This window comes from Schistocerca gregaria, chromosome 5 (genome assembly GCF_023897955.1).
Source record: "Schistocerca gregaria isolate iqSchGreg1 chromosome 5, iqSchGreg1.2, whole genome shotgun sequence".
Classification (NCBI taxonomy): Eukaryota; Metazoa; Arthropoda; class Insecta; order Orthoptera; family Acrididae; genus Schistocerca; species Schistocerca gregaria.
Window position 1 is genome coordinate 372,659,848 of NC_064924.1, and position 24,401 is coordinate 372,684,248.

Genomic DNA, 24,401 nt, shown 5'->3' on the forward strand with positions numbered 1-24,401 from the left:
GACAAGCAATGGCAAAAAGGGCATTCCTGGCCGGCAGCATTCTAATAATATCGGCCTTAATCAGAGGAAGAAATTTCTGAGACTGAACGTCTGGTAGTGAAACATGGACTGGGGGAAAATCGGAACAGAAGAGAATCGAAACACATGAAGTGTGGTGCTACAGACAAATGTTTAAAATTAGGTGGACTGATAAGGTAAGGAATGAAGAGGTTTTCCACAGGATCGGAGAGGATAGAAACATGAGGAAAACACTGATAAGGAGAAGGTACAGGATGTAGGACATCTGTTAAGAGATGAGGGAACGACTTCAATGATACTAGAGGGAGCTGTAGAGGCCAAAACTGTAGAGGGAGACACAGAATGGAATACAACGAGAGTATTGGAACACGGGGGACACGAGCACACTCTGCATTTTTGCCAGATGTATCCAAGATGGCGGCGATGGGGTCATTCAAGATGGTGCATTTTCACAGGAAGTTTGAATTTTGGAGGGCAGAAGGTCAATTGGGCTACCTCCACTAACCTAATCCCCTCCCCTCCTGCCAAAAAGTGGCAGGAAGTTCGAATTCCAAGAGGATAATGCACCACACCCCGGTTATCTCTACTAAGCAAAGAAAATCGCGGGAAGATAGCATACTTGAGCTACCTCCACTAACCTAAGTCACCCGACCGCCACTTCTTCCTATGAACTGGCGGTAAACAAAGTTTAATTCGAGTATCTCTACTAAGCTAAGAAAATGGACCGAAAGAAAGGACACTTGTAATAACCTCAGTCATCCAACCGACACATAATCCTAAGGATTCGTGGGAGAAAAGGACTTGGAGAAAAGTATTATTTTAACAATTTCATGCAGATTTGTTCGCCACTAGGTCTGTACTCCAACTGACAGTACATTTCGGCGCCGCCAGAGGGCGCTGTCATGATGTCAGGTGATTACGCAAGTACTGTTATTCAAGATGGCTGCATACAGTTTTTTCGCCATGTGCTGTAGGACATAGACACTGCATAATCCCATTATGTAATTCAAGATCGTCGCTCGCAGTGCGTCAGACACCTGTCACCCCTGCAGTCATGCGCTGAGAGAGACAGATCCTGTAATGCTTTTCTCCCACGTGTCTATAACGGAATGTGCCATGCCCATGGGCGCCACAGATAGTCTTCTGGAAGTATGCTAGCGAGTGTAACTCAACCCATGTGACAATCACATCGCGTTTCTAACGTATCAGTTACTAAGTATTGAATTCCAATTTACTTTTAATCATATTCCATAAATGAATGTACGATTTCGAAATCCAAGTATTAAATGAGAATTTTTACATTTTCCCAGTAGGTGCGTAGTGTTCATTAATTCATGACATAGCAACCAGCACCCCTAGAATGCTGCACTATTATGGCTACTGCATTAGTCATGTGATTCTACGTCATAAAACCCCAGATGGTGGTCTGTAGGGGGAAAATAGGGCGAAAATGAACTCAGGCTGCGCTGGGCTGCTGGAGAGAGTAAGGAAGGAGTACACTACGTTTATTTTGGATCATTTTATTTACCACACTGATACAAAAGAAATGCTTGGGGTCACGCAACACAGCCCACAGATCTGTAAACTACTCCTAAATAACGCTTCCCAGGCATGCAAACAACTCCTAATTTTCCCAAATAGTTTCAGTACAATCATACAGACTTCTCCTAAATAATACTGCACAGTGATGTATAGACACGCTCAATACTGGTAATCTGTCCAAATAACACATTGCACAGACCACAGACCTGCTCGCAAAATAATCCAATCAATGCGCGCAAGCTCCCTCCGCCAACCCGTGTCCATTAGAGTACACAGGCAACCCCAATGAAGTGGTGCGGCTGTCAGGTGTCAAACCACGCACAGGCCCCGCCCAGGTCCCGCAACCATAAGGCAGTGACATCTCATTCATACTTCATTTCTGAGAAATTCCTATCTAAATACATGTTCATCTAGGCACACAAGCACGGCCATGTGCATAGGTTTTTCGCTACCATCGTTCTAACTGCAGTCCGGCGAAGACTTTGCAGAAATCCATTCCAGAATAGCACAGGATGCTTTCTGCTTAGAGATTCTAGCAGACCATGTGTGATGTTTGACTGACACTTCACCATGCGTAGATACATACCATTACAAGTGTATCTAGTAATGTTCTCAATACGTTCATGCCTTCCAATATCATTGTGAGTCTGGTATGTATTTGATGGTCTATAGTCCAGTTTACGGGTTTAACTGTCAATGCACTTTAGCGATCTGCGCAAAATAATTTTACCGCTGAAAGTCTCTGAAAGGAGAGGTTGATAGTGCTTGGACACCAGTGGCATCAGTAATTCGGCAAGTAAATTCGATGACATCAAATGATAATGCTTGATCGATTGCCATAGTTGGTGCTGGTATATAGGAGCCTATAAACAGCTGTGAGAACATTTTTGTATGTTGAGAGCAGCAAGGGAAGCATGTGATGGAGGTCCATGAGGAAGACTGCATTCGACCTAATTGTGCGTTATTTTCGTAAACAGGTTCTGTTACGGCAAAAATTTCCGTGCATATAAGCTGAGATAACACAAAAATTCTTACGAAAGTGCACGTTAAGTGTTTTTGGGGAAGTATGCAGTTTACTAGAGTTTGATTTCCTTATTATTTTAGATAGTAATGTGGCTTCAGTATAACATTGAGAACGTTGCTAGATACGCCTGCGATGGTAAGTAGCTGTTCACTGTGAAGCGTCAGTCAAACGTCATACATGGTCCACTAGAATTTCTAAGGAGAAAGCACCTTTTGTTATTCTGGAATGGATTTCTGCAACATCTTCGCCGGACTGCAATTAGAGCGAGGGTAGCGAAAAACTCACGCACACGGTCCTGCTTGGATAGTCTGCGGTCTGTAAACAAGTCTTCGCCCCCATCAACTAGCATTATTAATGACACCTAGATACAACTTTCACCTGCGTTCAGCGGTGACTTGCGTCTGCGCTCAAGCCCGATCCAGTCAGCACGAATGTCTAGATGAACATGTACACTCCTGGAAATTGAAATAAGAACACCGTGAATTCATTGTCCCAGGAAGGGAAAACTTTATTGATACATTCCTGGGGTCAGATACATCACATGATCACACTGACAGAACCACAAGCACATAGACACAGGCAACAGAGCATGCACAATGTCGCCACTAGTACAGTGTATATCCACCTTTCGCAGCAATGCAGGCTGCTATTCTCCCATGGAGACGATCGTAGAGATGCTGGATGTAGTTCTGTGGAACGGCTTGCCATGCCATTTCCATCTGGCGCCTCAGTTGGACCAGCGTTCGTGCTGGACGTGCAGACCGCGTGAGACGACGCTTCATCCAGTCCCAAACATGCTCAATGGGGGACAGATCCGGAGATCTTGCTGGCCAGGGTAGTTGACTTACACCTTCTAGAGCACGTTGGGTGGCACGGGATACATGCGGACGTGCATTATCCTGTTGGAACAGCAAGTTCCCTTGCCGGTCTAGGAATGGTAGAACGATGGGTTCGATGACGGTTTGGATGTACCGTGCACTATTCAGTGTCCCCTCGACGATCACCAGTGTAGGAGATCGCTCCCCACACCATGATGCCGGGTGTTGGCCCTGTGTGCCTCGGTCGTATGCAGTCCTGATTGTGGCGCTCACCTGCACGGCGCCAAACACACATACGACCATCATTGGCACCAAGTCAGAAGCGACTCTCATCGCTGAAGACGACACGTCTCCATTCGTCCCTCCATTCACGCCTGTCGCGACATCACTGGAGGCGGGCTGCACGATGTTGGGGCGTGAGCGGAAGACGGCCTAACGGTGTGCGGGACCGTAGCCCAGCTTCATGGAGACGGTTCCGAATGGTCCTCGCCGATACCCCAGGAGCAACAGTGTCCCTAATTTGCTGGGAAGTGGCGGTGCGGTCCTCTACGGCACTGCGTAGGATCCTACGGTCTTGGCGTGCATCCGTGCGTCGCTGCGGTCCGGTCCCAGGTCGACGGGCACGTGCACCTTCCGCCGACCACTGGCGACAACATCGCTGTACTGTGGAAACCTCACGCCCCACGTGTTGAGCAATTCGGCGGTACGTCCACCCGGCCTCCCGCATGCCCACTATACGCCCTCGATCAAAGTCCGTCAACTGCACATACGGTTCACGTCCACGCTGTCGCGGCATGCTACCAGTTAAATGCGCGATGTGGTTGTCACATGGGTTGAGTTACATTCACTATCATTCTCCCAGAAGACTATTCGTTGCGCCCGTTGCCTCTACACACATGGCACATGCCGTTATAGACACTTGGGCGAGAAAGCATTACAGCATCTGTACCTCTGAGCACTTGACCACAGGGGTGTGCTTGACGCACTGCAAGCGACTATCTTGAATTACGTAATAGGATTATACTTTGGCTGTGTCCTAGAGCACATGGCGAACAAACTGCATGCAGTCATCTTGAATAACTGTACTTGCGTAATCACAGTCAGTTTGGCTCTGGAGACACTGGGTGCTGCCATCTTGGATTATGGTACAGACCTCGTGGTGAACACATCTGTAGGAAATTGTTTAAATAATAAATTTCTCCAAGTCCTTATCTCCCACGAATCCTAACGATTAGGAGGCTGTCGGATGACTGATGTTAGTACAAGTGTCCTTTCTTTTACTCCATTTTCTTAGCTTAGTAGAGATACGCGAAATGACCTTTGTTTACCGCCAAAATTCAAAGCTGGCGCCAGTTCATAGGAAGATGTAGTGGTCATGTGACTTAAGTTGGTTTAGGAACCTGAAGTGAGCTATCTTTCCACATTTTTCTTTGCTTACTAGAGATAACCAGGGTGTGGTGCATTATCCCCTTGGTATTTCAACTTCCCGTAATTTTTTTGGGAGGGAAGGGAGGGGGTTAGCTTAGTGGAGATAGCTCAATTGACCTTCTTCCCGCCAAAATTCGCCATCTCTAATGACGTCACAGCCAATCCTTGGATGACATCATGCACTGTTGCCAAGCCTACACGACGCCATCTTGGATGACGTCATCGCCGCCATCTTTGATACATCTGGCAACAATGTATAATTTGCTCATGTCCCCCTTGTTCCAATACTATCGAGAAAATAATTGAGGACATATGTTGCAAGTCTGACTGAGATGAGGAGGTTAGCACAGGAGAGAAATTCGTGGGGGGCCGCATCAAAACAGTCAGAAGACTGATGACTAAAAATAAAAAAAAATGCTTATTTTGTACTTTCCATTTTTGAGACGTCTTTGTATTACTGATTGAGAACTTTGTACGTACGTGGGTTTTTCCCGGTCTTAAGCGGTTAAATTTTGTTAAATACTTAGGCTGAGTCATGGTAAAACTTCGATAATTTAAATTACTTGAGGTGCCGGATTCGTAACAATTTCTAAGATTCATTAATAAACATGAATGTATGACAGTAAATGAGAAAGTCATTGACTGCAGTTTATGAATATCAAGGGTTTAAAAATAGTTCAAATGGCTCTGAGTACTATGGGACTTAACATCTATGGTCATCAGTCCCCTAGAACTGAGAACTACTTAAACCTATCTAACCTAAGGACATCACACAGCACCAAGCCATCACGAGGTAGAGAAAATCCCTGACCCCGCCGGGAATCGAACATCAATGGTATTGCGAATTTTATATAGTCGGTTTTAATACCTAAGCATTTGTAGACTTAGAGAAAGCATTTGACAATGTTAACTGGAATACTGTCTTTCAAATTCTAAAGGTGGCAGGAGAAAATACAGGGAGCGAAAGGCTGTTTACAATTTGTACAGAAAGCAGATGGCAGTTATAAGAGTCGAGGGGCACGTTAGGGAAGCAGTGGTTGGGAAGGGAGTGAGACAGGGTTGTAGCCGCTCCGAGATGTTATTCTATCTGTATGTTGAGCAAGCAGTAAAGGAAACGAAAGAAAAGTTCGGAGTAGGTATTAAAGTCCATGGAGTAGAAAAAAGCTTTGAGGTTTGCCGATGACATTGTAATTCTGTCAGAGACAACGAAAGATTTGGAAGAGCAGTTGAACTGAATTGACAGTGTCTTGAAAGCAGTGTATAAGATGAACATCAACATAAGCAAAACAAGGATAATGGAATGTAGTCGAATTAAGTCGGGTGATGCTGAGGCAATTAGACCAGGAAATGAGACACTTCAAGTAGTAAAGGAGTTTTGCTATTTGGGGAGCAAAATAACAGATGATGGCCCGCATCTCTTGGTCGTGCGGTAGCGTTCTCGCTTCCCGCGCCCGGGTTCCCGGGTTCGATTCCCGGCGGGGTCAGGGATTTTCTCTGCCTCGTGTTGGCTGGGTGTTGTGTGTTGTCCTTATGTTAGTTAGGTTTAAGTAGTTCTAAGTTCTAGGGGACTGATGACCATAGATGTTAAGTCCCATAGTGCTCAGAGCCATTTTTTTTTATTTGAACTGATGATGGTCGAAGTAGAGAGGATATAAAATATAGACTGGCAATGGCAAGGAAAGAGTTTCTGAAGAAGAGGAATTTGTTAACATCGAGTATAGATTTAATTGTCAGGAAGTCGTTTCTGAAAATATTTGTATGGAGTGTAGCCATGTATGGAAGTGAAACATGGACAATAAATAGTTTGGACAAGGAGAGAATAGAAGCTTTCGAAATGTGGTGCTACAGAAGCACGTTGAAGATAAGGTGGGTAGATCACGTAACTAATGAGGAGGTATTGAACAGGATTGGGGAGAAGAGAAGGTTGTGGCACAACTTGACTAGAAGAAGGGATCGGTTGGTAGGACATGTCCTGAGGCATCAAGGGATCACAAATTTAGCATTGGAGGGCAGCATGGAGGGTAAAAATCGCAGAGGGAGACCAAGAGATGAATACACTAAGCAGATTCAGAAGGATGTAGGTTGCAGTAGGTACTGGGAGATGAAGAAGCTTGCACAGGATAGATTGGCATGGAGAGCTGCATCAAACCAGTTTCAGGACTGAAGACCGTAACAACAACAACAATACCTAAGGCTGGGTAATTTCAACTATTGTGATACCTAGGACTGCCAGATCAATAGGCATCGAGGCAGAACCTCCCCTGTTACTGAAAATTTCGCAGTAAAATTGAATGGACCCATGGAGTACATTGAAATGATGTGATTGGCGTCCCTTGATAGGCAACTGCCAAATTCCAGAATCTAATCGACACGCAGTCTGCTTCTAATGTTTTACCACGGATAAATTTCTTCGTTTTGTCTACGATGCAGAGACAGATGAATAAGTGGAAGAAAGCTGGCAGTTTGTTCCTTTAACAGGATAATCTGTTATTTAATAATGGTGCACTTGGTGCACCGTGAATGTATTACGCTGCTCACTGGGGTCTGTAGAACGAGTCCCATACCGAGCCTTTGCGCTGACGCCAGGGAGCCGCCGTTCCACATCATATTACAACTCTTCATGGGCGTCAAGTCTTTAAATCACTGTCCACACCATACATACCTGCATACCATAGCGTTACTCAGCCGCCAATTGAAATGCTTTCTCATCATCGACAACGGGCTAGGAGGCCATAAGGGGCCCGCGGGAAGTATTACCTGTTAGAGATGAGTGCGTCTGATTTTAAAGTGTTACACCACGAGGCTGATTTTGAGCTAGGGCATTCGTGGTTGCTGAGGATCTCGTTCGCGAGCAGCGCAGTCGCAGCGTGGTGGGGAGTGAGGGATTGCGCGCTCACCACGTGGTCGCGACACAAGGGAAGGAGCCCCCATTATGAGATAGTTTTGACAGCGGTGACACCTAATATCAACGGCGTGTTGTCGTCGTGACGTTGTTGGTGTTGTGTAACACCGACAGTGTCTTCGTGTATCCACCCACAACGCTAGGAATCTTTTCATTTTACGTGAAAGATGAGTTCGCACTGAATACTGCGAGGAAGTTCAGTTTACAAAGGCCCTACATGTCTTACCGCGACGGGGAATACAGAAACTGAAAATATGAAGTACCCGAGTGTGTGAAAGATGTTTTCAAACTAGAAGGAAGTTCTTTATAGGAGAAGAAGAGGCAGAATATGAAGAAGGAGTGAGCCGTTCGAATGAACTACAAAGTTGCAGTACTTTTAACATGGTCCTTGTGCCCTTTTGCGGATGATACTTTAACAAAAGAATGCTTGATAGTTGTGCCTGAACACTTATGTCCACTTGATTTAGAACAGTATCGCAAGATGCTATTATAAAGTAGGTCAGTCACGTGACTCACATGAGCTATGGCTGCTATGTTCAGAGCCAGCTTGGAAAATCCTTCTAAGCAGTTTGTTGCATATTGGTTAACGCTCTGTGAAAGTGTAGATTTGACAGGCACACAGCTTGAGGTGACATTCTTAGCAGCATTGAACGAAGTATATAAACGATTGGTTTGTCATGGAAGTTATACTTTTATGTGTCTACGGACGGAAAGACAGTCATGTTGGGAAATAAATCACGATTCGTAGTGTAACTGAACAGGAAAATGAAAGAAATGTTCAGCACCAAATACTCTTTAATCTGCAGCATCAAATATTGATCTCCCTTGCAACAGGGAATGCAAAGGTGTTCTAGAGTTCTCAAAGCATTTCTCTCAGGATCAGTTTCCTCGTTTTCACAAGTTTCCGTACGACTTCCACCCTATTCCCTGTGACGATGGAGGTGGTACAAAACTCGGGGTTTCGAAAATGTGATCTTTCAGTTTTGTTGCACATTGTACTTAGGTAAAGCGCATACTTAGAAAGTCGTTCGACATATTTTTCCTCGCTGAATTCGCTAGCAGCACGTTGAACAAAAAGTACTGTGCCATGTTGTGGACTGTGATTTGTTTCATAAGCATTTGCGTTAAGATTTCAATACACCCGCTAATCTTCTTGGTGTAAGGAACTAACAAATGTTTCTTGGTGCTCCCTTGTTATGTTAGTTTCTTTCACCGAAGATCATAGAAGTTCGCTGCAAGAAACTGAATCAAAACTACGTTCCAGAGGAATCTAAGAGTCATTCAACGTAAAGTTCTACAGGTTGACGTAAATATACTTAGACCTAGAAAGTACGTTCTGTATTAAGGACGGTTGCTTCAGTGACATTTATTCCACATTTCTTCTTTCCGATACGTATAAGAGGTAGTCATAACTGTTTCACTATCAAAACGAAGAAATCGAGTTATGCCTATGAAACTAGATTATGGCGTTAGACCTCCTGTACCTACTCATGCTTCTTCGCAACTTGCTTGCTCCAACTTTGGTCGTAGAAGCCTGAATTTGGCAGCTCAGGAACGTTCCAACTTGCAAATTACCCCCTCTCCAATCTGAATACGCCTGCCACTCAATGGATTCTTCACCTGAGAGAAAAGGAGGAAGCCAGTTGGTAACATGTAACGTGAATAGAGAGATGGGGGGGGGGGGGGGGGGTTAGGAGACTGACGCAAAATTTGAAAGCCTTAAGAAGCAGCTGGTGTGACTGACTCCTACTCAGAATAAGGTGTGACGTTGTCGTGGAGCGAAAAAATGGAAACCTTCCCGAGTCGCTTCGTTTCAACAGTTTTCAGGATAGTTGGGTAGTGCGCCCCTGCAACGATCTGCCTCTTATAACACCATGGGTGCCACACGGAACACTCAGTATCAGCTTTAACGATGAGTGTTAAACTAAATTCCGTCCGAACAGGCCTTGGAAGGACCTACGGTACCTACCGGCAGCCGCATCATCCCCAGCCTACAGGCGTCAGTGGATGAGGATGTGGAGGGGCATCTGGTCAGCACACCGCTGTCCCAGCCGTTATGTCAGTTTACAAGGCCGGAGCCACTCCTTCTCAATCAAGTAGCTCCTCAGTTTGCGTCACAAGGGCTTAGTGCGCCCTACTTGCCAACAGCGCTCGGCAGACCGGATGGTCACCCATCCAAGTGCTAGCCCAGCCCGACAGCGCTTAACTTCGGTGATCTGATGGGAACCGGTGTTACCACAGCGGCAAGGTTGTTGGCCGAGGATTATTAGATCTTCGCCTTATTTCGCAGAAGTGATTCTCTGTTTTTCCATGGCTTGATTCGTTCCTCTCTCTCGGGATAGTAGTGATAGACCAAGCATTCGTAGCGAGCGACTGGATGGCCGAAGAAGTCATCTGCAGTGATCTGCTGGAGCTGCAAAATTTACGATACTATCTCGGATCGGTGTCTATCCTAAGAGTGGTCACACACATTTTCTCTAGTGTTTGAGCAGGTATTTGCTATTTCAGTTTTTCAGGATTTTGTAGCTGGAGTCAGCCCAAACATATAGTGCTCATCACGTTCTTCATTCGATGCGAAGTGTCGTCGGAAAGCGTCTGTTTATTTTGTGTTACAAACAAAATTATTTTTTACACAGAATTTACGTGCCCATCGATAGAGTGGTCCCAGATTTGCCTAGTACGACATATGTTTCATCAAGACGTAGTAACGGGGACAGAAAACCTAGAAGAATAATCAGTACTCCACCAGCTACAGCACTGCCTTGGCCTGCGCGGTATGCAACCGCCTAACATGTAGCGCTGTTTAGCCGTTGTTGGATTGCTGTGTATTCTTCGTGTGTTACTGTCCCAATTAGTACATATCGATAAAAGAATGTCGGACTAGACTCATTATGGAGCGCTCTATCGAATGCGCAAGTAAAATTTCGGTTCCAAATTAGTTTTGTTTGTAATGGGAAATAAAACGATGATTTCCGTTGACAATGGCCTTCGAACGAAAGACGTGATGAGCAATAACTGTTTTATACGTTCTGAGCAGTAGCAGAACTCAGTTGGCAGCGCTTTGCAATGTTCAAAATTTCTGCCAACATGTTGAAAACTGATACATGACTCATGACTGATATTCACTTTCTGCAGTATCGTCGTTTCACCACTGGGTGTTCGAGTAAAAGGGCTACAGTTCTCTTGTGATTCCCGATTCTTCATAAAAAGATGGTCTACCACTTTGTTCTTCGTCATTCAGACTTGTTTAAACACACTAGAAGCATCTGAGACACTTAACCAACGTTTCATACTACGCTGTAATGTTGGCGTAAATTCACAATCTCGGCAAGGATTGTTGAAGCGTTATTCTCCTTCAAATGCAGAACATGAAATACGTGTGATACTCCCATTTCTCGGCGACAGCACCGTTTTGATCTGGCTCCTCTAGCGAAGCGCTACAGCACTGTGTAGCGGGTATTTCAATGTATATTTAAACTAAACCAAAAAAATAACCACGCAACACTAGTTTCCCGAGGTGATAATTGAAACATTAGGACTGCACCTCGTAGCTTGGATGTACTGCAGTACGAGATTGTTACGAAGATACCCGACTGCCTCGGGAAGACGCTTGACACATCAGTATAACACGTGTTAGCATAGGATAGAACTGACACCTGTCGATATTAATAGTAGCTATGGAAGAAGTAAGAGACCATTAATGGCTCTCACGTCTGTGCTCCATTGTGATGTACAGCTGATACGTATCGAGGGGGTGATGCATGCTGCTTCTCTTTTACGTGCGCTTCTGTCTGCTCTGCATCTGAGAGACGATATGCTACCTGTCATCGAGTGATAGGAGCTCCTCTGTTCTCTGAAGTCCGTGACACCATTAGCGATCCTGCGAAGGCAGTCTATTAATATCTGACAAGCTGTATACCTATAACAAGTAATCTGTGGCTACGTGCGTCGTTATAAAACAGTCTCTTATACATATTCTTGAGTGACATTAAAAGCACCTTCACGTAGCGCCAAAGTGACAGTTGCCTTTCCTGCTAAGGTGCCTGTTATAATTGCACAGCAGGCGACGTTCTCTTTAGTGGTCACATACTTGTGGCGAAGTGATAAATAACGTTGTCCGTCTCATGTAAATCCTCGTTTCTATGCTGGAGTTTTATTGATATATGACGCCATTACCCACATGGACAAATGTACTGGCCTGGTTCTCCGGGTACGGTTATTGCAAGTTTCTTGGAACTGATATACTTAATCCTGTTTCGGAGACGTCCTTATGTAGCAGCGATTATCGGAAAAATGGCACATATTTTCTGATTACTAATGAGGAAACAAGCTGCTCCACAAATGCACGGCTCCTGTAGAGGAAAATATTTGATCTTCTCATGTGGCCATATTTAATAATCTTACATGCCTTATATAGACCGGCAATATAATCCGTCTTCCTGATATATGTATAAGATCGTATATTTTGCTACCCTTCAACATACATTTAGTTATTTTCGCATATGCAAAAACTAAGTTACTTCAGGAACTGTACTGACCGGTAATTTTTAAAAAAGACACTACCTTCGTCGATCGACAGAGGAGCAGTTTAGGACTAACTTAATGTTTTCTACTGCCTATATTAGAGTTGGATGTCGGTCAGTTCTTTTGGACATTTTCTTGGTGATAACAACATGTACTGATTTTATCTGAGGAAGTGCACAAAAAATTATTTATATCTCTGGACATCATGCTTTTCTTCAAATTCCTGCTGGAAAGAGAAGCAATATAAAATTCATAATCTATCTTAAAACATGATAATCGGAAATCGGCTTCTAAGAGAATTAGGGAAACATTAAAGTATGTAATAAAAAGAAACAGCAGAAGGAAGTGGGTCATAGCGCAGTTGTGGTTCAGTTCCCCAGAGCCAAGCACACCATTAAAAGTAAAAGTGTGAAAATAGTGGAAACTGAGGTCAGTATTGTCAAAAGACTGTCTGAATGAACATGGAAGAATAGTGTATTGAACATAAGCAGCAAGTGAGATTTCAGATTTCTCCAAACATCACAATTCTAGCTGCGCATCTGATGATATCAGAAATATATAGAGTGAAACATTTAGCCAAATAGAAACTTGTAAATTATAGATTGCAGCAATCAGTCGTCATTTTTAAATTATATTATCGAGATCTAGATTTCGGCTAGAAGCTAGCCATTCTCAATGCACTATTATTTTCGCTCGAAGCATGTAAGTCCCTGAGTATTCAGTGAACTGTGGGTGAAACCCGATTAACAGGGACTTATATGCTTTGAGCGAAAATAATAGTGCACTGAGAATGGCTAGCTTCTAGCCGAAATCTAGATCTGCATAATAAAATTTGAAAAGGACGACTGATTGATGCAATCTATAATTTACAAGTCAATATAACAGTCACTGAGTGGAACCGCTTTCCGAATGGAAGATAACCTGACTAAATAGAAACTTTTTTCATATCCTATAAGTAAGAGCAGTTTATAGGGTACCGAGATCACCGCTGGCTGGGCCAGACTACTGACAGCACGTTTAGTTGTGATATGCAGTTCTAATCACGTAAGTGCTGTGTTTGCGAAAATCAGAGTCACATTTTTTGAATGTACCTTACATCAGACCACAAGTGAAAAGTGCACCTATAATAATATTATTATAATACTAAACACAGCCCCAAATTAGCTAGCTAGTCACGGAAAGCATCTGACATCCAGTTTGAGCCTCAAAGAGCTGCCACGCTACTTGTGAAGCCAGCATTAGGCGCAGTTTTCATAATTTACACTAGCGCCAACTGTCCGAAAGGTAATGAGATACTATAAGCATAACAGCAACAACGACAAAAACAATAGTAATAGTAACGCGCAACTGAAATAAGTTAAAATAGGTTGTGCAAAAGGAGGGCCTACTTGTACCTCATAGAAAGCTTTTCCACTTTAATAAATTCAATTGTCATTTCCTTAATAAAATAAAACATATTGATCTTGAAGCTCTAACAGCCAATTTCGCAGAAATCTCATGGCATCAAATAATCAGAGAACCCGCAATCGATGGCAAAATCAATGAACTTGGTGAAAAAATCACTGCCCTCTATGACAAACACACATCTTTACGCACAATCGCTGTAAGAAAATCTCCTGCTCCGTGGTTGACAATTGAATTACGTCAAGTAAAGAATAATAGGGATGCTGCCCAAAGGCGTTTCAAGGCGTATCCGAAACCCGAGCATTTCGAAGAATACAGGAAGCTACGGAACAAAGTGAAACAACGTATTTGCGGTCCCAAAATCAGGCATGCTCGCCTCCTTGTATGCAGCAATCTGACGCCCACGGCTCTTTGGAAGAATCCCCGTAGCTTGGGGGTCCGAAAGGCAAAATCGGAAACTGATTTCCTGGTCTCAGCTAACGAATTAAATGAATTATTCTGTGCCCCTCTGAATACCCATACAACTGATAAGTACCGTCCACAAGAACCCCCTAACTTGATAACTTCAATCTAAAATACGTAACAATAGATATGGCAAAAAGGAAATAATGAGAATCACTTCGAATGCGATAGGCTATGACAGTTTTAGTATAACCGTGATTAAGAATGTTGCCGATATCTTGGTACCCGTCTAAACTAACATATTTTACTTTTCCCTCGTGAACGGAATATAGCCCGTTGCATGGAAAAGAAGCGTAATCCGACCCATCCCTAACATCGAAAACCCACAACTGCCTAGTGTTTACCGACTAATTAGCCTACTGCCTGGGCCGCCCGCGGTGTCCGAGCGGTTCTAGGCGCTTCAGTCCGAAACAACGCGGCTGCTACGGTCACAGGTTCGAATCCTGCCTCGGGCATGGATGTGTGTGATGTCCTTAGGTTGGTTACGTTTACTTAGTTCTAAGTCTAGGGGACTGCCGACCTCAGATGTTAAATCCCATAGCGCTTAGAGTCATTTGAACCACACTGCCTGCTGTTTGCAAAGCATTTGAATATATTGTTCATGATCAAATCACTGAACGCCTGCATGAATTCAACCTATATGACAATATTCAATCCGGTGTCCGTAAACACCACAGCACAAACACTACTCTAATTAAAGTAACTTATGACCTGAAATATGCCATCGACAGCCGAAAAGCAACACTATTGACGCTACTAGACTTCAGCAAAGTTTTCGATACTGTTAACTTTGACATATTGCTCAGAAATATGATACGATTTAAGATAGTTCAATGAGGTGGTTTGAAAGTTACTTAAAACACAGGCAGCAATGTGTTGTCTGTATAAATGAAAAATCTTCCTGGAACCATGTCTCCTCAGAAGCGCTAGAAGGATCAATCTTAGGCCCTCTTTTGTTTTTCTTATATGTCAATGAGATTTCGTCGGTTGTGTCCTTCTGTAAACATCATTTCTATGCCTACAACCTAAGCGCCAGACCTGGAGATATAAACACTGCAATCATTCACATGAATGATAATCTGTCTTCTGTGGTAACATGTGCGACAAACCTGTGCTTAAACTAAATGTAAAAAAGACACAAGTAATCTTAATAGCTCATCAGAAGTTAATAAGTTTAGATTTCCGCGAACGGCTGCCTCCTGTTCTGCTCGACGGTATTCCAGTACCATATCAGTAAAAAGTTAAGAACTTGGGTGTAACTTTGGATAAGCATTTCAACTGGGCAGAGAATATAGTCGCAGTGTACCGGAAGACGTCCGCTTGCCTCTACACTCTCAAAAAGTTTCGGAACGTATTTTCACTGGACATGAAACGCCAGTATCGTGATGTAATTCAACATCGCATGAGCAGTGAAAATAAAGACGGTTAGAACTAACCATGAATGCCAGTGTGCGTTACTCGTGCAAGATTCGCCGATATGATCATGTTAGTGCTTCATACTCCGAGCTAGGGTGGCTGTGACCGTACGAATTGCGTGACAACCACACTGGATGTCTACTTCACCGGCTCCTCATTGCGCAAGAAACCCAATTTGCGTCAGAGATTAAACACCTTTCATGCCATCATAATCGAAACACGAGGTCACTTTTATTTGGTATTCTAACTGTGCCCACTCACAAAACAAAAACATTTACAAACTCCTTCTCAGTTGCCGCTGTTCGCCTCTGAAACAAACTGCCCCTGCTTTGCGCTAAATTTAATACCCTGTTGCTTTTAAGAAAAGCTGAAGTATTTCCTACTATCATCCTGATAACGCTTTGCACAAAATTAATGTACAAGGCCAATCTTCCCCTCTGTCAAATAGAAAAGCTAGTGTCTCCTACCTTGCTCCTTTTTCTTCTTCCTCTTCTTCTATCTCCATTCCCAACGCAATCTCCTTTCCCTTATGTTTCATCAGATCTCTATTCTTCCCCTACCTTCACCATCGGTTTCCCTCCTGCTAGCAATCCTAACTAAAATCTGTCTTTATCATAATGTCTAATTCAGATTACCTTCGATTCGGAAAGTGGATGCACTCAGCGACTGTATGTAACTTATAAATTATAGAGTGCAGCAATCAGTCGTCCTTTTTAGATTCCTGTTCAATGTTGTTCGGGCATCAGTCATAGACAAGGACTTACAAGCATTGAGAATAAAAAATAGCGCATTGAGATTGGCAAGCTACTAGCCGAAATCTAGATGTGCACAATAAAATCTAAAAAGGACGACTGAATGCTGCATTCTATAATTTATAATGTCTAATTATTGCAGTACTCATTTCATAATATAAACTGTATGTGTGTGCATTTTTCCAAGAGCACTTTGGTAATTGTTTATTTCACTTTGTTTATTAGATGAAGTTTAACATGCCTACTAAAACATATGAAAGCAAAATATGTAGAGTGCTTGGTTATATGTGACAGAGGCCCTTGCCAGGTTAAATAAATCAATAAATAAATAAATTGTCAGCAATTGGTTGTGTTCTTGCTGCGAAACAACAAAGATGATGGTGCATTAAATGTTTAGTTCCTTACTTACCCACCTTTAGGAGATGCAGACATTCGGCCTTTTGACATCGGGAGTAGTGGTACCTGTTTTCACCTTTCCACTTCGTTTGATAGCTCCTCATAGACTACACGTGATGTTTAAGTTTTCCACTCACACAACGGAAGGCACTGATGGGCCTACGCCAGCCCTCAGTAATTTTAACCAACTCCTAGAGTGCAATTCACATGAATCATCTGAGTACAAATGACAGCTCCGCGCCGGCCGGAGTGGCCAAGCGGTTCTAGGCGCTACAGTCTGGAACCGCGCGACCGCTACGGTCGCGGGTTCGAATTCTGCTTCGGGCATGGATGTGTGTGATGTCCTTAGGTTATTTAGGTTTAAGTAGTTCTAAGTTCAAGAGGACTGATGATCTCAGATGTTAAGTCCCATAGTGCTCAGGGCCATGTCCTTAGATTAGTCAGGTTTAAGTAGTTCTAAGTTCTAGAGGACTGATGACCTCCGATGTTAAGTCCCATAGTGCTCAGAGCCATTTGAACCATTTGACAGCTCCGCCAATGCATTTCCCTTTTATTCCTTGTGTGTGCGCTATTACCACTATCTGTATATGTGCATTTAGTTATCCAAGGACTTTTGTCACCTCAGTGTATATTTCCTGTAATTTTTTCAGATGTTTTTCTCTAAAAACATTTCATACTTGGGACAAATATCTTTTTCTATCACTTGTCTCTTGCGCTCATATCTTTTTGCAAGGGTGGCAGAAGGTTTTGTATAACATAAACTAATTACATTTGATTTAAACATGATTTAACGAGGTATAGTGTTAATAGTATTTCGTGGCCTAACGCTGTTTCTGAATGTATCTGTGGTGAAAACGACGTTGGTTGTTACTAATAAAGAAATGAAACTGATCAATTAACCGGCAGCCGTTGCTGCGAACTTAATTACACACTGCATAATCAGTAAAAGAGCCTGCTGTTTCTTCAGAATTTTGATTTCGAAGTCCGATTCATTTGAAGGACTGGAGTAGCACTCTCATACGGTAATATTAAACTTGAAATACTCACATCACTCTCCACGACCACACATCAGTTTGGTTCAAATGGCTCTAAGCACTATGGGACTTAACATCTGAGGTCATCAGTCATCTAGACTTAGAACTACTTAAACCTAACTAACCTAAGGAAAACACGCACATTCATGCCGGAGGCAGGATTCCAACCTGCGACCGTACGAGCAGCGTGGTTCCAGACTGAAGCGCCTAGAACCGCTCGGCCACAACGGCCGGCCATAGATCAGCTTATTTGTAACAAAGCAACAATTAGAAATTGTGCTGATCCAAAGAAAATTCGTTCTCGTCGTTAAGATAATTCCATCTCCTCTCCTTTTTGCTAATTGTATGGAGTAACTGACATATAATCATTACTCAAGAGGGAGGAGGAATTCTAGACTCGCAGACGACTACTAACAGTAATGTTTAGCGAGGTAATCTGTCCGTCTGTAGTATAATAGCCTGGAACATTTAACTGTTGTGATAATTCACACTTTATGAATACTTTATCAATTTTTCGGCATTTTAAAATGGCACTGCAGCAGGTTGTGATTCATATGAGCGTGTCCATTCGAACTGAACGCAGATCGAGAAAGCAGAAAACCACACACACGTTGTTTCTAAATGTGAGAAATTTCCTTCTTCTGGCACGGTAGAGAAGTTTCTTGAATTAGTAGAGAACTCTCTTGAACATATTAATATACTCGAACACGGTGAAGATAACCTGGAAGAAAACATAAGCACATGAAAAATTTAATAACAGACATAGTAAAAAATGAATTTACAAAATTATTTAGAGAATGCGATCAAAGACTCATCAGGGAGGCCAAGAATCTTCGCTTATTCGGTGCTATATCCAGCTGAATAGACCGCAGTTTAGAAAGGCGCGTACTGTAACCATTGCTGCGACTTTCGAAAAGATCACACCTGGTTAGTGTGGTACGAAAGAAAAAGTCATCCAAAGATTTACCGATTTACATGTCATATTTGGCGAGAACGGCTATGTCGTAGCAATATTTATGAACGTTGGAAACTCATGTGAGAACATCAGGTTACCAGGTATGGCAACCATTCGTCTTTCCAATCCACAGAGCTAAACACTTTCGCCGATCGGGTTAGCCGAGCGCTCTAAGGCGCTGCAGTCATGGACTGTGCGGCTGGTCCCGGCGGAGGTTCGCCCCCCCCTCCCCCCCTGGGCACGGGTGTGCGTCTTTGTCCTTAGGATAATTTAGGTTAAGTAGTGTCTAAGCTTAGGTACTCACGGCCTTAGGAGTTAATTCCCATAAGATTTCACACACTTTTTTTTTCTAAACATTTTCAGTTTAACAAGTCCGCCTTATTGTTTGCTTATAATCCACTGGCCCGCCGTACATAATCATCGGCAATATTAGTTCTTGCATCTTCCACTCCGCTACAGAGGAATACTACGAATCTGTCCTCTGTCCCCTGTAATACCAAACCCAACTCTTTTCTTCACCTTCTCCAGTGCGCTGTTGACACAGCTTTTCTGGTCCTCCACCCTACCACTCAGATCACAACTCCAGATCCGTCTCAAACTTATCTGCTGATGAAACCTACTGGTTCCTTAAAACTCCTCCAAAGACCATATGCAATCGATTCGTCTAGATAACGCACTAATCTCAATATGTGATATGTTAAAACCGTAAATAGAAACTAATATTTTAAAAAGACGCCTCTCTCTGGCAAGGGACAGCACACAAAAATTATGTAGCTTTCTTGTTTCCTCTTAATGTATTAAACTTATACAGATTTTCCATGTTTTAACATAGCTTTTATGGAATTATGAGAATAGCTATCATTTTTCAGCTTTCACTGCCCATCGGTTGGTGAAGACTGCTGCACTAGCCGCCGAGGTGAAGGCGGCGCGGTGGGAACCGGTCACATTGAACAAGCGGTCGGTGGCTGTGAGGTGTCGCTTGAATGGCTGTTAGAGAACGCTCTCCTTCTTAGGCGTCTCTCAAAGAGGCACCGCCAAACACAACCGCTTCCCTTATGGCAATTTCCACTTGGGAGGTTGCCATTCCTACTCAGAATAGACAAAGCCCGGCTCCTTTTCCAGAATAGCGGGAATAGACTTCGTTCTTGAGAAACGTTTACGTGCGATCTGCGCCACATCCGGCTCCACAGTAGCTCGATACGTATGCTGGTCCAGGCACTCGACGACTGGAATCCCTTGGCGATTCATAGTGGAAAACCTGTCACTAAATCAGTGCAAAGCGTTCTGTCTCAAGTGATTTACTACCTAGAATAAAATTGTTACAGCGTGTTTCTACAGAACGCTGTTATAATGTGCTGCCAAGTTTCAGTAAACATACCGAATGAAAACTCTCCTGTTTACTTGGATTTATTGCTAACTGTTGCTTGATATAGTTGTGTCATTAGCCGAAACAAATTTGTTATGTAAGCGTCGGGTATGTCATTCCATGAAATGTATTAAGTACGTCATAGCGCTTAACTTTGCTGAGTTCACAAAAACCTTACGAAAATATTTCTAACCTCGCCACAAATTCGAAAAATCTGTGCCCCAATCTACATCTACATTTAGACTCCACATGCTACTTTAATGCTTATGGCAGAGGATGGCTTGTGTACCACTGACACGTCCTCTTTCCCTGTTCTAGTCGCGAATGTTCCGCTGAAACAGCGGTTGTTGACAAGTGCGGATCTCTATAAAGTTATCTTCATGGTCTTTTTCCATGAGATACTCATAGAAATAGCACATTGTTTGAAGCTTCTGGGAACGTAAGCTCTAGGAATCTTGACTGTAAATCAAATGGCGATGCACAACACCTCTCTTGTATCGTCTGCCACTAGAGTTGGATGAACATCTCCTTGACGCTTTCGCTCTTACTATTGAAAATGACGCTGTGACGAAAGATGCTACTCTTCCTTGGATCTTCTATGTTTCATCTAGCAATGCCATCAGGTATCGATCATAAACTAGAGTGGCCAATCGAGATTTCTTCCACCGTTGTGAAAGTACAACAGCAAGGTCACTCGTACAAATATCTCTTACAACCGCTCGTGACCCAGCGCATTGCGCTTCGTAGCAGACACATCCTGATACCAAATAGCTGTCCCCATTTAAAACTTGTATTCACCTTATCTGTCTTCCTATAGAAGTCCTTTTTCTTCTGCACGGTACGGCAAAACAATATTTCTTAACCATAATCTAAGTTAATTTTAGTCGCACCTTTAGAAGCGCGATCTGATGCCATTTGATTTGACACCGTACACGACAGTCTTTCCGTAACAAATTGAGGCGACACATCAGAAGTTTCGTCGGTCACACATGTGGACTCTTCCGAAAATAAATACCTGTAGGAAAATCTATTACTGACATATGAGTTATTTACCTGTCTGCACTGTTTTCCCACCAGATCTCCAGCTGTGTTATTTGTTTTTGGATAGGTCACTTAGTTTGATAATTATTCACCATCGCATTCGTTAGGAAAAATTTGCATAATTTTGATTAATCTACTTATAGGCCTACTGAAAACAAATTATATGTTCAAAGATGCTTAGTTATAGACTCTGTCACATGATATGGTGATAAATACTGCTTTTCTAGTAATTTGAATTTTAATTATTTAGTTACTGATCAGAAGATATTTCTGGCTCTTACTTATATCAGGGGATGATACAAGAAAAGCTGACTAGGTCATCCGATAGTTTGGCTCCTGCACTGCCTCATGATGCTTTCTCTCTTGTAAATGCCTAATGCAGTTGGGCGTTTAGAAGTTAAAATACTTCAATGATGTCGTTACTACACACTTCCTATCGCCTCTAATGAGCAGACTATTATATCTACAGAGTAATTCATTACGTATACTTAAGCCTCGTTGAGCTCATTCAAACGCCAACGGCCTTGCCGCAGTGGTAACACCGGTTCACGTCAGATCACTGAAGTTAAGCCCTGTCGTTCTGGGCTAGCACTTGGATGGGTGACCATCCTGTGTGCCGAGCGCTGTCAGCAAGTGGGCTGCTCTCAGCCCTTGTGAAGCAAACTGAGGAGCTACGAGGGGCGTTTGAAAAGTCCGTGCGAAGTCCGAGAGATGGCACCGCCGGCGCGTTTCGAGGTCGAGTTTAGTTAGTGGCATCTTTGGAAAGAATGCACACCAAGTTTAAGTCTATGGGTCTATTTATTTGTGTTTCGCATTCGTGTGAATCAAGGAAGTCGAGTGATTGTCAAAAAACGAACAACAAAGAATTTCGTATCGTGATTAAACATTACTTTCTGAATGAAAAATGCCTCAGGAGACTAAAGATAACAAGCTTGATAAACATTACGGTGACTGCACCTTCGATTAGAACAGTTTGTAAGTGGTTTAAAAATTTTCGGAGACGCAATGTGGCACAAGTGATGCTGAACGTTCTGGACGCCCTGTGGAGACTACATCTCCAGAAAGCATTGATAAAATCCATGATATGGTGATGTATGACAGAAGAGGTAAGGTACGTGAGATTGGTAGTGCTGTGGGCATCTCGAATGAACGGGTACATAATATTTCCATAAATATTTGGACATGAGAAAGCTATCCGCAAGACGGGTTTCACGATTGCTCATGCCTGACCAAAAACGGAATCGTGTGAAGTTTTGCAAGGGTGGTTTGCAGCTGTTCAGGAAGAATCCGCGGGACCTTAAGCGTAGTTTCGTCACTGTGGATGAAACAGGGATACATTACTGTATTCCTGATACCAAACAACAATCTAAACAATGGTTTACCAAGGGAGAATCTGCACCAGAAAATGTGAAGACCATTCCTTCGTCTGGAAAGATTATGGCGACTGTCTTTCGGGATTCGCAAGGGATGATCCTCACCGACTATCTGGAAAAGGATAAAATTATTACCGGTGTGTATTATTCATCGTTATTGGACCGTTTGAAAACCGAGTTGCAACATCCCCCCCCCTTTTCTCCAGAGTGGGCTCCCTCGGACTACTATTTGTCCCTCAATTTGAAGAAATGGCTGGCGGGACAAAGATTTCATTCAAACGAGGAGGTGATTGCAGCAGCTAATAGCTATTTTGCAGACTTGGACAATTCCTATTTTTCGGAAGGGATCAACAAATTAGAACAGTGTTGAACGAAATGTATAAGTCTAAAAGGAGACTATGTCGAAAAATAAAAAAGGTTTACCCCAAATACGTAAGTAGTTTTTATATTCAAACGCCACTCGTACTTGAATGAGAAGTAGCCGCTCCGGTCCCGGAAACTGACATATGGCTTGGAGAGCGTTGTGCAGACAACAGGCCCCTCCATATCCGCATCCTGGGACGCCTACGGGCTGAGTATGACACGGCGGCCGGTCGGTACCGTTGGGCCTTCATGGCCTGTTCTGGAGGAGATATTTAATTTTTTTTAGATCTCATTCAAATGACACTATTCCCCTCTCTTTATTTTTATTTTTATCAGCTTAGTTTTCGTTTCTTGTGACAGTATTAAAATCATTCAGGACTGTTGCAGCATCCATCCTTCCAGGGATCGTCACTAAGCAACAGACTAGCCTTTGCAGTTTCCTGTGAAATTCGTCCCTTGTTAAGCCTTCCGGTTACCTGCTACTATCTCAGATTAATTCGAGCGTGCTCCTTTCCAGCAGTGAGATGCGAGATGTGACCGGATATGTTCGCCGTCTGCTTGTGAACTGGCGATTAGTAGCTGCCCCGTCTATCCAGAGCACAAGCGCTGTGGCTCCCAACTCGCTCTGCTGACGCGTATCTAGTCTCACGCACGGAAGCCTTACGTCCTGTCAAAACTTCCATGTAGCATTAGTATATTAGTAACTTCTGACTGTAGCCTTTCCTTATACTTGTATCCGCCGCAACGCTTAACTTATTGAAAGCTGGTTCCTGTATGAACCTGTGCTCCTCTCACATCAAAAAAAGTTTTGCATCACCCCGGTTCCCAGGACTCCTGAAGATAGACGTTGACTGTGAATATTGCATCATAGACACAATCCCTTTGACTGTTCAGAGATGTCACTAAAACCTCCCAAAAATGTAAACAAGCATGCATGAGCAGCGCCTATAAGACGGAGGGGTTACGACAGCGGATCAGTTCCAGTTATTCCACCAGGAAGGAGGTACACGGCCTCTGTTGTCTGTAGTTCAATCGTGCTTAGACGGTCAATACCGCGGTTCGATCGCGTCTGCATTGTTGATTTGAGCCAGGAAGGGCTCTGAACAAGGGAAGTGTCCAGGCGTCTCGGAGTGAAGCAAAGTGATATTCGGACATGGAGGAGATAGAGAGAGAGACAGAAAATGTCGATGACATGCCTCGCTCATATTTAAATAAGTATCTTGTACATTGATTTAAAACAGAATAAAACGTTAAAAGTGCGAAACTGTTAAGAAAAATGAATTTGTGCTTTTCTCTGTCTCCTGTTTGCTGTGACTGATGTTCATCTTTAAACTTCGCCGTCAGAATACACTGGGTGTGTTATACGGAAGGTTTTAAACTGCAATTGCATAATCAGCACCGTCGTTTCCTCTTTCCCACGAAACAAGGGCCTCACTGCGGTGGGATGATTTGTGGGCCTCAATGACACACAAAGCCCTTACCGTAGGTGGCAATAGCGTCGTAGAGGAATGGAGAGACCCGACTAACATATAGTTCCTGAACGGGGATAGCAGCACTTGGAGTAGCTGCAGGGTCTTATGATG

General features: G+C 43.3%; 1 pseudogene; it reads right to left on the reverse strand.

Annotated features, from left to right (window-relative positions):
* Positions 1-9,871: 9,871 nt before the first annotated feature.
* Positions 9,872-9,989, reverse strand: LOC126274361 (5S ribosomal RNA; annotated as a pseudogene).
* Positions 9,990-24,401: the final 14,412 nt, after the last annotated feature.